The sequence below is a fragment of the Salvia miltiorrhiza genome, chromosome 7 (genome assembly GCF_028751815.1).
Source record: "Salvia miltiorrhiza cultivar Shanhuang (shh) chromosome 7, IMPLAD_Smil_shh, whole genome shotgun sequence".
Classification (NCBI taxonomy): domain Eukaryota; kingdom Viridiplantae; phylum Streptophyta; class Magnoliopsida; order Lamiales; family Lamiaceae; genus Salvia; species Salvia miltiorrhiza.
The window spans coordinates 35,276,478-35,291,518 of record NC_080393.1 but is presented as its reverse complement, the minus strand read 5'-3'; positions in this window follow the sequence as shown (position 1 = coordinate 35,291,518).

The following is a 15,041-nucleotide window of genomic DNA, read 5'->3' as shown; positions in this document are numbered from 1 at the left end:
CCATCAAGATCATGCATCCACCCCAGATCTTCACAATCTCAGGAGTGAGAATGATTTTTCCTTCTCATTTTGAATAAGGGTTTCTCATTTGGATAATTTTTCTCATAAAAGTGAAATTGTATCTAAATAGGAAAAATGCAACTAATATATTTATGTATTTGTTTTTACGAAGAAAAAAGATTAACGTGTCGTTTATGTATTTGTTTTTTGAGAATAAAGAAAGAGTAAAATATTGATATATTTGTTTTAATTAATTTTCATAAATTATGCTTTGTAAAAATATATATATATTGCAAATGAAAGATGTTTGAGGAAAATGAAAATTGAGAGATTTTAGAGTGCCAAATACACATTTTCCTATTATATATAAAATGCACGTTATAAACGACCTTTTGATTTAATTTTAAAATTAAAAATAGAAATATTGTGATTATTATGAAATCAGCATACTTGGTTTTTCAATTTTACTTGGTGAATAAAATCAAATTTTGGATTATTTAAATTTTAATTTATAGGAGTACTATAATTTTTAATTATTTTGAAAATGGATGATTTAAACTTTAATTTATACTATAGTTTTTTTAATTATTTTGAAAATGATTGTGTTATATAAAGCATAGGACTAATTTAAAAATTAAAAAGAATGTTATGAAGTTGAGAAAACTGTAATTTTTTTTCCTTTTAACTTTCGAAATCGCACTCAGTCTAATGATTATTTGAGCATCAAGCTAAATAAGAAATCTAATAATTACATATCTTGTTCGCTTGTGGACCAATGTCTTTATCTGTAAAAATTATTACTTGCCCTTTTGGTGTAAACCTTAAATTCCTCATTAATTTGAAAAATCAAAAAATAAAAGTCGTAACTCCGGGTGTGTTGAATAAAATCCATTTGACTCACTTATTGATCATTGGAATAATTACTAATTAATTCAATCTTTTTTTTAGGAAAAACTAATTAACTCAATTTATTAATTAGGTTTGATAATACTTTGTGTTCTGCTAATTTTGCCCGATTTATCTTATACTAACTACTAAGTTTCACTCAACTGAATAAATAAATACTCCCTTCGTCCCAATAGTAGTGTCCCACTTTTCTTTTTGGGCCATCTCAATAATAATGTTTCATTTCCTTTTTTGTAAATATATTCTCTCTATATACCTAATATTATTTAAATAATTTCCATCAACTCATTTTATCTACTTTTTACACATTTCTGCTGAAAAGTTATGGGACTCTACTATTTGGATGGAGGGAGTAAATTTTAGTAAGTAATATACACATATATATAATTCCACAAAATGTATTTTTGTAGCTAGAACAAGAGTACAAAATCATATGGAAGAAGTAAACTACTCATGACAATGCTTTTACAAATGATATCTTACACTCAAGTCCAATAACTCATCACAACATGATCGATTTATCATTCATTCTATTTAGTTTTCTTCAAAGAAAAAAAAAAGTTCAATGGTAGTGGTTAATTTGATGCAAGTGACAATGGTTAATAATAATGAAAAGGAAAATAAAGGTAAAAATACAAAATGATGGCCACCAAGAATTAAAAAATAAATAAATATCGCATAAGTGAGCTCTGGTATCAAAAGGCTTAAGAGGGGATGATCATGATGCCTCATTTCCACCAACTATTTCTGCTCCTTTTATCATGCTCACCACCACAGTGTTTCTCCCTTCTTCATAATTCGCGCTCTCTTTTGTTTTCCTATTTTGATATTGTGTATCCTACAGAAGTTCGAGTTGACTGATAAAATATGAATTAATAAAATAATTCAGTATTTAGTTGATATGATTTGATATCTGTAATGAATAGCTCGATTACTACTCTAATAATTTAATTATATAATTTTTATTACCCTAAAATTGAATTAATTATTTAGTTAGTGTTCAATATTAATCTTAGAGGTGGTTTTGGGTATAATCAGATGTATCGTACAGTCGGGGACCCGCACCCAAATTCTTACCTGCATCTTGATCCAAATCATATAAATGACACTATTCGATTATATAAATGATACTGCATGCAATTGACATTATCCTATTATACAAATGACACTGCGTATAAATAACACTATAACATTATAAATAACACTGTGTATAATTGACAATATTTTAAATGACACTATAATATTTTAAAATATTAGTGTTATTTATATAACTGAATAGTGTCAATTAAAGACAGTGTCATTGTATAATCGAATAGTATCATTTACATGATTTGGGTCAGGATGCAGCTAATGAGAATTTGAATGCAGGTCAACTTAATTATACGATCCATTCAGCTGTATTCAAGTTTTTGTGTTAATCGTCTTAGTAATTTTATTGATTGATGAGACCAAACACCCCCTTATATATGTACTTTGACCTTTTTTACATTTGTTAAATTCAAAGCCCATCTGGATCAACACTAAAGTTGAAGCCTTTAACTGGTTACTGCCCCCACCAATTTTCTTGATTACTAGCTAGTTATATATTTATATACATACATCAATGATCAAACTCATCTGCATATATTCTGGTTTAGAGGCTGGTATGTATCTTTCTCTATTTTGCTCTGATTTGGAATCAGTTGTATGTGCAACTTTGGGGCCCAGTTGATCAGATTGAATCAGACACTCACAGATGGAATATATATAAGACATATTACGTGACTAGCGTCTAGCGCCAAGGCATGCGCTAGGCCCTCTCGAGAGAGATGAGTATGTTTAGTGATGATTTCTAACTGTTCACTATTTAATTACTCCAAGATAAGAACTAGAAGAAAAATAAAATTGTAATTGTGCACTATCTTCTCATACATAATAAATTAATTAGATTTAGATCTTATAAGTCATTTCAGTCCCCATTCTCTATAAAAATGGTACTCCCTCCGTCTCAGCTTTTAGTATCAAACTTTCCTTTTTTGGCCGTCCCACATTTTGATATCCATTTCTATTTTTAGTAAAAGCAGGTGGGGCACTTACTCCACTTTAATTATTTTAGCTCTCACATAAAATATGAGACCCTTATTCCACTCACAACACATCAATAACTTTATTAAAACCCGTGTCGTTCTCAACTGGATACCAAAAGCCGGGACGGAGGGAGTACATGCTTAGATTTTGGGATCGTATTTATTTGTCGGCAAAGACAACACATGCAATATATCTTGCATTTTTCAATTTTATTTTCATATTAAACTTTAATTAATAATTCGAACAAAATCAGTTACATATTGATGTGACCACACTACACAGGAAGAATATATGTGCGATGCGATAGAGGTGACATCGTAACCGGTCTTATCATGTCTCCATGTTATTCGTATTACAATACATAAATTTTTTGAAAGTAAATTGTTTTTTTTTTGGGAGACCGACTATATAAGTGAGACGGGTCAGCTCTACAGGACGGATTAGGTGCGGATCAAGGGTCACAGGATGATTGAAAAATACGGAGAATTTAAAATAATTATTATTGTGATGAAACATAATAATCGATATATGAAAGTATAATGTTTGTCAAATGTTATTTTTTGTCTTCACGATAATTGTTATTTTTACTCACTAAAACTTGTACTTTTCGTTTATTTGGTTAAACATTATTGCCGTAAGAAAAAGTAACCATTCATATGAAGAAAGGTAATATTTCAATAAATTTAATGCTCTAAAAAGCACAAAAAAAAAAAAACATCAGTGCTTCTGGGAATTGAACCAACGATATTAGAAATGGTAAACGAAGAAGCATACCACTAGGCTAGCGAGTCTTATTTGGAAAAGATCGGATAATTTTTATTTATACACTGCTACTAGAATAAAAAATCAGATGGAAAAAAAAAAAAAAAAAACGCTGCTTCTAGGAATCAAACGCATTAGAGATGATAGGCGAAGAAGTTTACCACTAAGCCAACGTGTGTTATCTCTAGAATTGCGGATAATTTTTATTTATACGCTCCTGGTGAGAATCGGTCTCTTGGATGAGACCGATCTCACGAGAGACCAACTCATAATTTTATAATCTAGGACGCCTTTCTTTATCTTCATAAAATAAATTAGCATGAGACCAATTTCATATATGAATATATGTGACTGGGCTGGACGTGGAGCGAACTGAGGCACGGGGCAGATATATAGCGGACTAGGACTTGGGCTAGGGTACGGGGCTTAGGTTAGGGTACGGGGTAGGTAGTCGGGTGTAGTTGTTAGGTACATTTTACTTAATTTTTTAAACATAAACACTTGAGTTAGAAATTAAATAAATACTTAAGTTGAGGATGGAACCTAAAACCTCTGATTCAAGAGGCCAATGTTATATTGTTGTACCAAATAGCCCTTTTTTACTTTTATTATAACTTTTATTTATAAAGTCTTATTTTCTTTTGAGAAAAGTAATACTCCCTCCGTCCCATAATAAGTGGTCACATTCTTTTCGGCACGGAGATTAAGAAAGTGATAGTTAGTGGAGATTAAGTGTGGTCCCCTACCATTTAATGTATTTTGTGAAACTTAATTAAATTTGTAATCCAACCAACTTTTCAGAAAACCTTTTGCACTTTTTATAATTATAATTTATTTTAGTTTATTCATTAATTTTTTAAAAATATTATTTTCGTCCAAGAAAAAGCTCAATTACGAATAAAAAGTCTTAAACTCTTATTTGCTATTAAGAAAAGTCTTATTTGCATTTAATAGAAAAAAAAATCATTTACAAATAAAAATTCTTAAAGACATATTTGATTTACATTTAAATAAAATTTTATTTACGAATAAGAGATCAAGTCTTAGTTAATTTTATGAAAAGTCTCATTTATGTTTAAGGAAAATCTCCTTTACGAATAAAATAATATTATGAGAAGAGAAATTGTGAAAAAATAAATAAAATGCAAAAGAAGAAAAAAAATGCTTCCAATGGGTTTCAAACCTAGATTATTTACAGAGAAAACATACAAATTTTTTTACATTAAACCAACACATATTCCTTGTATTCATTATGAAAATTAGTATGACTTTTCCTGCAATGCACAAGCTACGACATATTTTCTTATGTTGGGAGGGGTACTGAATTGGTGTATGGGGGCGGGAGAATACACCATTAGGCTATTTTTGAAATGAAAACTGAAATCAGTTTCTGAAATGAAACTGAAGTGATCAGTGCGTGTAAGATTAGTTTGAGAAATGATTAAGACTGATACTGATAATGAGTCAGTGTGGAGAACTAGTCTGCCAACTGAAGTTCAAATAAGGTTTCAGTCTTATCAGTTTTCGAAATCAGAGTAGTGTTAGAAATCCTACTGATTGTCCTTAGACTGATCAGTTGTACTGATAACATTGATGCGGAAGCGATTTAAGAAATAGCCTTTAGTGAATCAGATTGTCAGTTTTAAGGTTTATCCTTTAAGTTATTAGTTTTCAGTGTAAGTAGGGTTTGTGCACATATAGAAACTTAAATACTGAAAGCAGTAAACAACACAAGGATTTTTGCGTGGTTCAGAATACTGATTCCTACGTCCACGGTCAGTTGATCACATTGATAATCGATTCAGCTCGTGCTTACAGGTGCACAACAAACCTTACAACTGAAACACTCATTTCAGTGCCAACAACCGTTGGACTTCTCTTCCTTAGCTTACTGGTGCTATGTAATCCACACATCTAGCTTGCGGGTGCTAAACAACCTAGTATTCAGAAAACTGTCTCAAATACTTCTCTCAAACTCTATTTTCTCTCTCTTTGAAAAGGGTTTGTATTCCAACAAGGATTACTGAGAACATGCTCTCAGTAATCAGTTTCTAGGCTTAAGGTAAGAATGTATGTGCCTAGAACAACTAAGAGAACTTTTGTTATCAGTGTAGACTCATAGTTACAACAATGGTTATTCTCTTCTTCGATTCAAACTTGGATGCAGTGGATTAACTTGACTCTTGGGTTCGACAGAGTTTCGGCTTTCTGCATTGAATCGGTGAAGAATGAGGTTGATCATTGAGTTCTATTTATAGGCAGCGTCTAGAGAATAGATCTTTTGGGTGAGGTCATTCTTCATTTTCTGTCGTTGTTACTCATATTTGAATCTGGCTAAGGTCTCTGTCTTCGGTCTCCTTAAACTAAAAATAGGTACCATCTTTGCTTTCATAGGAGATAGTGATGTAGAACAAAACAACACGAAATGAGAAACTCTGCACTCTGAAGGACGATTCTGCATATCTCCGCATTAAATGCACCTTGTACTGGTAGTTAGCAGCTTACTTTCCATGTGGCCATGTTTGAACTGAGTGAAACATCCTTAAACTAAAGAATCAGTCCGGATTAGGAATTAGTCCGAGGTTTCTTCTGATACTCTACTTCAGTATTAGTCAGTGCTTTATCTGACGCGGCGTGTATCAGTGTATTCCTAACACTGATACTTCAATGAGAGTCCTTTAGTTGAGTCAGCAGTCTTGATTCAGTTGGTCTTCAGTCTTCAGTCTTTGGATCTTCAATCTTCAAACCTTCAGTCTTCAGTCTTCCGAACTCCAGTCTTCAGATCTTCAGTCTTCCGATCTTCAGTCTTCGGTACTTCAGTCTTTGCCTTTTCAGTCTTCAGTCTAACTAGAAATTGAACTCTAACACATGAGTTCAGAAAAGCCCTAGTTTAGAGAAAGAAAAACTAAGTGTTTAATTTGGGTAAAAACCAAGGGTAGGATATTTCAATTAATTTCCCAACAATTTTCTCATTTTTGATGATGCCAAAACCTCACAAAAAATCCTAAGGCAAAACGGTATCAGAGCCCATAAAAACTGAAAGCAAGTTACTAAAAACTTAGGGAAAACAGTTCCCCCTAAACAATATAAACCTAAGTCCTGCAAACAGAAAGCTCAAACCAATAGAATACAACATCAAGACAACTAAAACAATGCATGAATATGAGCAAATGAAAACAGATAAACCAGAGCTAATACCTAATCAGAAGTACCAGAGCAACTAATACAACAATATCAGAGCAAGACACAACAGAAAGGTATTAGAGCAAATGATATGATTGTATCAGAGCAATACACAACTGATAAGGCATCAGTTTCTATGGGGACATACATAGCCAACGGCAATGAGAAACATACATAGCCCGTTATTTTTGACTATTTCTCGGCCCCCCGTTATTTTCTTGCTCTGGTTAGGATGGACCAACTTGATTATCCTAACTTTAGATTCAGGTTTTATGATAATAGTTAGAACGCTTTGGATTATTTCCTTTTTTATTTGGTTTCATTTATATTGTGGGTGTAGTCACTTTTGGGCTGCATCTATGTATGCGTTCTATCTGTTTGATCTCTGTTTTTCCTTGTTGATTCCTTTGGGTGTTGCCACTTTGGGCAGTATCTTGTATAGGATACTGGTTGATAGCTATCTACAGATTGTGGATCTGCCTAATCTTTCACTTTTCAGGTGTTTATTAAAAAAAATCAAAGGGATTTTTTTTTCTACGTATAAGTGTGCTATTAAAAAATTTGCATGAAATGTTGTATTTATGTAGTGAAATAATGTAATCCCCATATTTAAGGAAATAATATTGATTAAAAAATTGAAATTACCATCCTATATATATATATATATATATATATATATATATATATATGGTCAGCTTCAATGGAGACCACTTCCCTACATAGAGAATAGAGACCAAATCAGAGTCATTGATCTCACCAAAATCAATGAATCAGATTAATCTGAATTCTTCAAGTTTAGGAAATCCCGTAAATTCCTCATTTTCCAATTCTGGGAACCAACGAATATTATTATGAACTTATGAACATACTAACGTTCGTCGATTTGTTCGTATAAAAAACAAATGAACATACTAATATTCGTCGATATTTTCGTGGTAATAAATAGCACTGTAATTGTGCTCCATTTGGGATTCAAACCCAAGACCATTAAAGTGCATATACTAAAACAAGAACACTTCTTAAAATATGGACATAAGAACAATTTTCAACCCTTAGATCATCAAGATCGACGGTTGATTGTAACACTGTTGGATGAATTCATGGTCCTGAGTTCGAATCCCAAAGGTAGCAAAAATTTATTTTTCTCACAATTCATACCTTTATATAGCGAATTCATATGTGTTCTACATAAAATTCATACATTGAAAATTATTTTTATTTCTTATTTTAAGAGGTGTTCTTACGGTAGCCCTTTCCTATATATATATATATATATATATATATAGTTGGGTTCCGGTACAACCCTTCCTTTGGTAGTATATAGATCAAAATCTAAGCCACACATTTTGAACATGTGGCGCACCAAGATTGTGACATGTGCCAAGGAGCTTCCAAAGCTTTCCAAGGACAAATCCGTGCAGGATTAAAATTGGAATATAATTTTTGAATATTAATAACATTAAAAAAAAACGAAAAGTTATTTTTTTTGGATTTTTTGGAAAATCATCTTTTCCATGCATAATTTTCACAGAAACATGCATAACTTTACGCACAAAAATGCATTAAATTGAAAAAAAAATGTATTGCATTTTTGGATAAATCTGATTTTTTTTTACCCCCAACCCACCCCATACCCCTAGTCAATTTGTTTTTTTGTTTTTTTTTAAAAAAAAAATTTTGTCGAAAATTTATTTTTTTGTACAAAAGAATAATGCATATTATAAAATTGAACCATGCGTATTATGCCATTTATATCAGACATGTTGCAGGGTTCATTGACACGAGATGCATGAGTCAACGGGGAAAAAATCAGATTTATCAAAAAATACAATGTATTGTACAATTTAATGCATTTTTTGTGTAAAATTATGCATATTTCTGTGAAATATTATGCATGGAAAATATGTCAGTTTCAGAAAATCTAAAACAATATAAAAAAACATTTGATTGTTTTTAATATCTAATTTTTTTTTCCTGATTTTACACCTGCGCGGATTTTGTCTTGGAAGACCTTGGAAAGCCTCGGAAAGCCTCTGCCACATGTCACATCACAATCTTGGTGCGCTACATGGAGAAAATGTGTGGTATAAATTTGGATTTATATACTACCTAAAAGAAGATGATCTATATGGATGCGTACAATACTTGAATTGAAATTTCATAAGAGACAAATCTATTATTTTATTTTTTTTGAATGCATTTAATTTCATAATAATATATAGAGATGGTCTTGGATACACCCAAGTGTACCGTACAATTGGGTTGCAATTTCACTTAAACTTTGACCCATACCCTGATTTGAATCCATATTCTGACCAAATCATATAAATAACACTATTTTGGGTACGGATCAACTCGGTTGTACGGTACACCCAAGTGTACTCAAGATTTTGTGTAATTTATATACTCCCTCCGTCCTACTAAAAGTGGTCTGCATTCCATTTTGGGTCGTCTCATTATAAGCGGTCTATTTCCACAAATGGCAAGATTTAACTCTTAGAAAAAGTGTGAATCCTACCATTTTTAATACATTTACATAGTCTTCTTAATTTTCGTGTCGAAAAGTTTTGAGTTACTTATAGTGGCATTGAGCGAGTAATTTTTACGTTGGCCAAACTACAAAACTTTCATTTAGCAGTGTTGACCGCTACAAAATCGTCAAACCTTCAACGAAAATCTATTGCACAACTCAACTAGAATATGAAGAGTTTTCGAGAAAGCAGCAAGTGCATGACGGTTGGAATTTCAAATGCATTTAGATCGGCAAATTATATTTCCCATTTAACAAGTTAAGCGACGACAAGTTGATTCCCCTCGCTTGGTAAAACGACGTCGATTTTTTTTTCTTTAACAATAAATCTATGCAACTATTAAATTGAGATTTATTAAATAAGAAAAGGAAAAAACATCCCTTGAAAGCACAAAGACGCAGACTAAGGGCACAAAACTTGAAAAGAGAAGTAAAAACTAAGTAACTTAATACTGAAACTCAGGATAATCATCCATGTCATTCGACCAACGCCCATGGACAACATTATTCATTGCAATCATACTGGGCCTATTGGTGAGGTCAACCACAAATTCCCTTGGCTTGTAACCCATTTCTTCCGCATTCCTGAGACGGCTTTTAATACAACCTTCCGGAATTGCATGTACAGGCTCTCGTCCCTTTACCTAGCCCTTTGGGCGACCACGTCCGTGCTTTTGCTCTGAGAGCAACTGCATCCCCTGATTAACCTGCTCCTCTAACCTAATTATACGACTCGCCATCTCATCCGGAGTAGGATTGGTCTGCTTCTCAACATCAACCGGAGTAGGATAGGATTGGGTCGCTGAATCTTCTGTCCTAACTACCGAATGCTGCTCTACCACAGCTCCTCCATTTGCTCCCGGAAGAACAGGAGAATCAGTCTCTGTGTTCGCCCCAGCCGGCGACGCCAAAGAGTTTGGCGTTTTTTCCAGCTCATGCTCCAGACGTTGTGCTCTGATAGTGTTCTCAAGGGCTAAATCTTTCTTCTGTAAGCCGCTGGCCTCACAGTCGAAGTCATCATTACGCCCCTCTAAATCCTTCCTGGGACTCGCAGCCAGGCGTCTCTCTGTAGACTCCACATCAATATCCTCATCTACCACCTCCAAGTTTTCCTCGTCAACGTCTTCTGCCACCAAGGATCCAAAAGAGTTTCCTAACAACTTCTGCGGTTCAGTAATCTTGGACCCAACTTGCTCCGATTCAGCCACTACCGGCTCCTTCCCAACCTGCTGCCACTCCGGCTGTGGCTGGGATTTCTGGATAATCTGTTGCGGTTGTTTCGGCAGTGCAGTATTTGTATCCTTCACCTCCCCCGGCGCCACCGATTTGTTCTTGCGGCATCCATTGGGAGAATGTCCCGTAATCTTGCAACGACCACAATAAAGGGGAAGATTTTCGAAAACAAATTCCACATGAAATGAGAATTCCTCCATATCAATAAGCATAGTATGAGGGAGAGGAAGAGACATATCTATTTCAACAAGAATACGGGCGAACTGTCCAAAATCTCTTCCTGCCGACGCACCATCGATCTTCAAGGGGTGGCCCAAGAAACGTCCAATGCCAGAGATAATTTGTGGATTCCAGTACTCGATTGGAAGGTAATGAATTCTGACCCACACGTTAGCCAAATGAGAGTTTTCCTTGAACGGATCAAAATTGCAAGTCCACTCCCGGAGCCGAAGATTCCCCTTCGAGAGTTCCTAGATCGCCTTCTCCTTCGCTATAGCTTTATCAGTCGCCGTAGTAAATCGGAGTGTATAATAGCCCTTTCCCAACGGAATCAATTGCCAAGCAGAAACTATACCCCAAAGTTGTTGAAGTTCCGACTTCAATTCCATAGTAGAACGTGGCTTATCGCCTTTCCCCAGCAGGAGACGTCCTGTCAACGCGTGCTCAAAAGCTTTAACCTCCTCAAGATATAAAGCCTTTGGTATTTTCAGGGAGAATTGATCTCCCTCCTTCGTTGGACGCAAATCGTGAAACACATGGGCTGCTAAATCCGACCGCTTAACAGGTCGCTTCACAGTGGCGTTCGCATAAGAAATCCTAGCGTTTCCAGCCACGCTAGGGCTTGCAGTATTCGCCGCGCCGTTGCCTGATGAAGGGGAAGACCGAGTTGGAGAGTTGAGATTATTTATGGTTTGTGGCTTTTGTGGCTTTTCAAAATTCGCAGAAACGGAGGGGAGGTTAAGGGCTCCCTTGTCGCGAAATACGGCTGACAGAGGAGTGGCCATCGATCAGCGAGAGGCGGCAGGAGAAATATGTGCAGCTAGGGCCGTCTGCATCAGGGCTCCCGAAACTCAGCGCCGATTCGAATCGAATCTGAGACGCGCTGCACCAAATCTATGCAACTATAATATGACTGCCCACGCACTAATTAAATATGAAAAATATTTAATTTATTTAATTTATTTTTATAAATAAAAAAGAAAATTAATTATTTTACTATATCTTTTATATTGTAGCAATTTTTTTTTATTTTCTATAATTTTTTTACTTTTTATTATTTAAAAAATAAAAAATATAAAAAAATAATTATAATGTGAACAATACAATAAAATAATTATTTAATTAGTGTATGGACGGCCACAATTAATGCGATTGTTTAACATCAATATTTTCTTAAATATTCTTTAAAGAAGTGCAAAATGACTCGCGCACATATTCACACATACTAATTCTGGTGACTTTAATTTCAACTCATTAATTGAAGGAAAAATCTCTTACTACTAATTAAGTTGCACTAACTTTATCGCAAGACTTCAATTAGTTAAGAACAAAGCTTTATTTGGTTTGGGTTTCAAACAAAAATCTACAATATTTTTGTTTGATTACATTACGTCACTACAAAAAAATGCGTGAATAGCGACGGCGTCGCCGCCGCCGACAATTACCGACGGTACGGTGGCGGCAAAAACGGCGACCCACCTTTTGCCTATTACCGGCACATTACCGATGGCAAAACAGCCGCCGCTAATTAGCGGCGGCTGCGCCGTCGCTAATTTGAATATATATTATTTTATATTTATTATTAATTAATTTAATAATATTTATTTATTACCGACGGCAATTGCCGTCGCTATTTACCGGCGGTATGTGGTCGCCGCTAATCACCGGCGCCGGTGACATCCGGCGATAGCACCACTGCCGTCCGGCCAAAATTACCGACGGCGGTACCACCGCCGCTAATTACCGATGACAAATGCTAATTACCGACAGCATTTGCCGTCGGTAATTTATTTTTTTTTTCAGCCTTTTTTGGTTTTTTTTCTTTTGTTCATTTTTATTTTTTTTTCATTTATCATCTAATAAGTTGGTCAAAAATAATAATACAAAAACATAAAAATTAAACATATATTGAAATATAATTGAAAATTTAAACATTGATTATTCACCTCAAAAGTTTCTTTTACTTCAATCAAATTCTCCAAATTCATGTTTCATAAATGTCAGATAATGTCTACAAGGGGACACCAAGCGGCGTGACCTCCTGTGTGTGAACAATGAGGTCTCGGGTTCAAACCCCACTGCTCCCCCTCCCCAACTCCCCCATATAAAAAAAAAAAGTCAGATAATAACCTTTTTTAGCAATATGTGTCACAACATCAATTTTCAACCAGACTATCAGAAAATATGAAACTTCATTAATAAAGAAGTCTAGCTAATAAAACAAGCCAAGAGTTTAAGTAGTTATCCAACATAGATTAATGAATCACCAAACAAATCATCTGATTCATACGTCAATATACACTGATTGATCTTAAAAGATTATCGCATTAAAATGTATATAAACTAGGAAATTAAGTAAGTAAGGGTCGTCGCAGTCACAATTCAAAATGAACTTAAGTCACAACTAATTAAGCACACTATCACCTCTCAAATGACTCTTCAATTGAAGAAATTTAACAAGATTATTCACTAATCTAGTCTGGAATCAAGAATCTTAAGTAGAATCCCAACTAATCACTCTTCAACTTAAAAATCTTAACAAGATTATTCAATAATCTAGTTTGGCATCAAGAATCGTCAGTTAATCACTCTTCAATTGAAGAATCTTAACAAGATTATTCACTAATCTAGTTTGGAATCAAGAATCTTAAGTAGAATCCCAACTAATCACTCTTCAATTGAATAAACTTAACAAGATTATTCAATAATCTAGTTTGGAATCAAGAATCTTAAGTTAATCACTCTTCAATTGAAGAATCTTAACAAGATTATTCACTAATCTAGTTTGGAATCAAGAATCTTAAGTAGAATCTCAACTAATCACTCTTCAATTGAAGAAACTTAACAAGATTATTCAATAATCTAGTTTGGAATCAAAAATCTTAAGTAGAATCCCAACTTATCACTCTTCAATTGAAGAATCTTAACAAGATTATTCAATAATCTAGTTTGGAATCAAGAATTTTAAGTTAATCACTCTTCAATTGAAGAATCTTAACAAGATTATTCACTAATCTAGTTTGGAATCAAGAATCTTAAGTAGAATCCCAACTAATCACTCTTCAATTGAAGAAACTTAACAAGATTATTTAATAATCTAGTTTGGAATCAAAACTCTTAAGTAGAATCCCAACTAATCACTCTTCAATTGAAGAATCTTAAAAAGATTATTCAATAATCTAGTTTGGAATCAAGAATCTTAAGCAGAATCTCAACTAAAATAAGGACGTAAACAAATAAATTCAAAATACATTACAATAACCAATTTAAAATACTTATGGTGTATAAACTAGATTGATTTACAAAAAAAAAAAAGATTATTCAAGAATCTTAAGTTAATCAAGAATCAAGAAATACTTATTCAAGATTAAAAAAATACTCAAGAAATAACCTCTTTGTTAATACTTATTCAAGATTAACAAAAATAATAATAATAATAATAATAATAATAATAATAATAAATTAATAAATAAATATTTTTCCGATATAAAAATAAGGACGGAAACAAGCCCGATTCGTAATTAACATCTCATGGATATCATCTCGACATATTCTAAGGTTATGAACATATATGATATTGTATATTGAAGTAGACTTTAAATGAATTAATATGTACTAGATATATCAATAATACGAGTGTTCTGTACTGATGACCACTCGAAAAGAACTTCAAGGTTAAGACTTAAACGTGCTTGACTTAGAGCATAACTAAGATGGGTGACCGACTGGGAAGTTCGTTTAACTTATGCAGTACTGTATAGATACAGAAATAAATTGTGGATATACAAATAAATAAATAATTTAAAAAATAAATTAAAATATATTACCGACGGCATTTTGCCGTCGGTAATATCTCGGCCAAGTCCGGTGAATGCGCCACTGTCGTCCGGTCAACATTACCAACGACTGTGGCGCCGCCGCTAATTAGCGACGGCATTTGCCGTCGGTAATTTTTCAGCAACTCTCCGCCGATCAACGACGACAATGCCGGCGGCGTTATCGCCGTTAATTTCCGACGGCGTCCGATCACCATCAGTAATGGCATTATCAACGAGGAAATCACCTACGGCGATTTGTCGTCGGTAACGCCGCCAGGAATGTCTTTACCGACCGCCGTGCCCTCATTACCATTTGCCGTCGG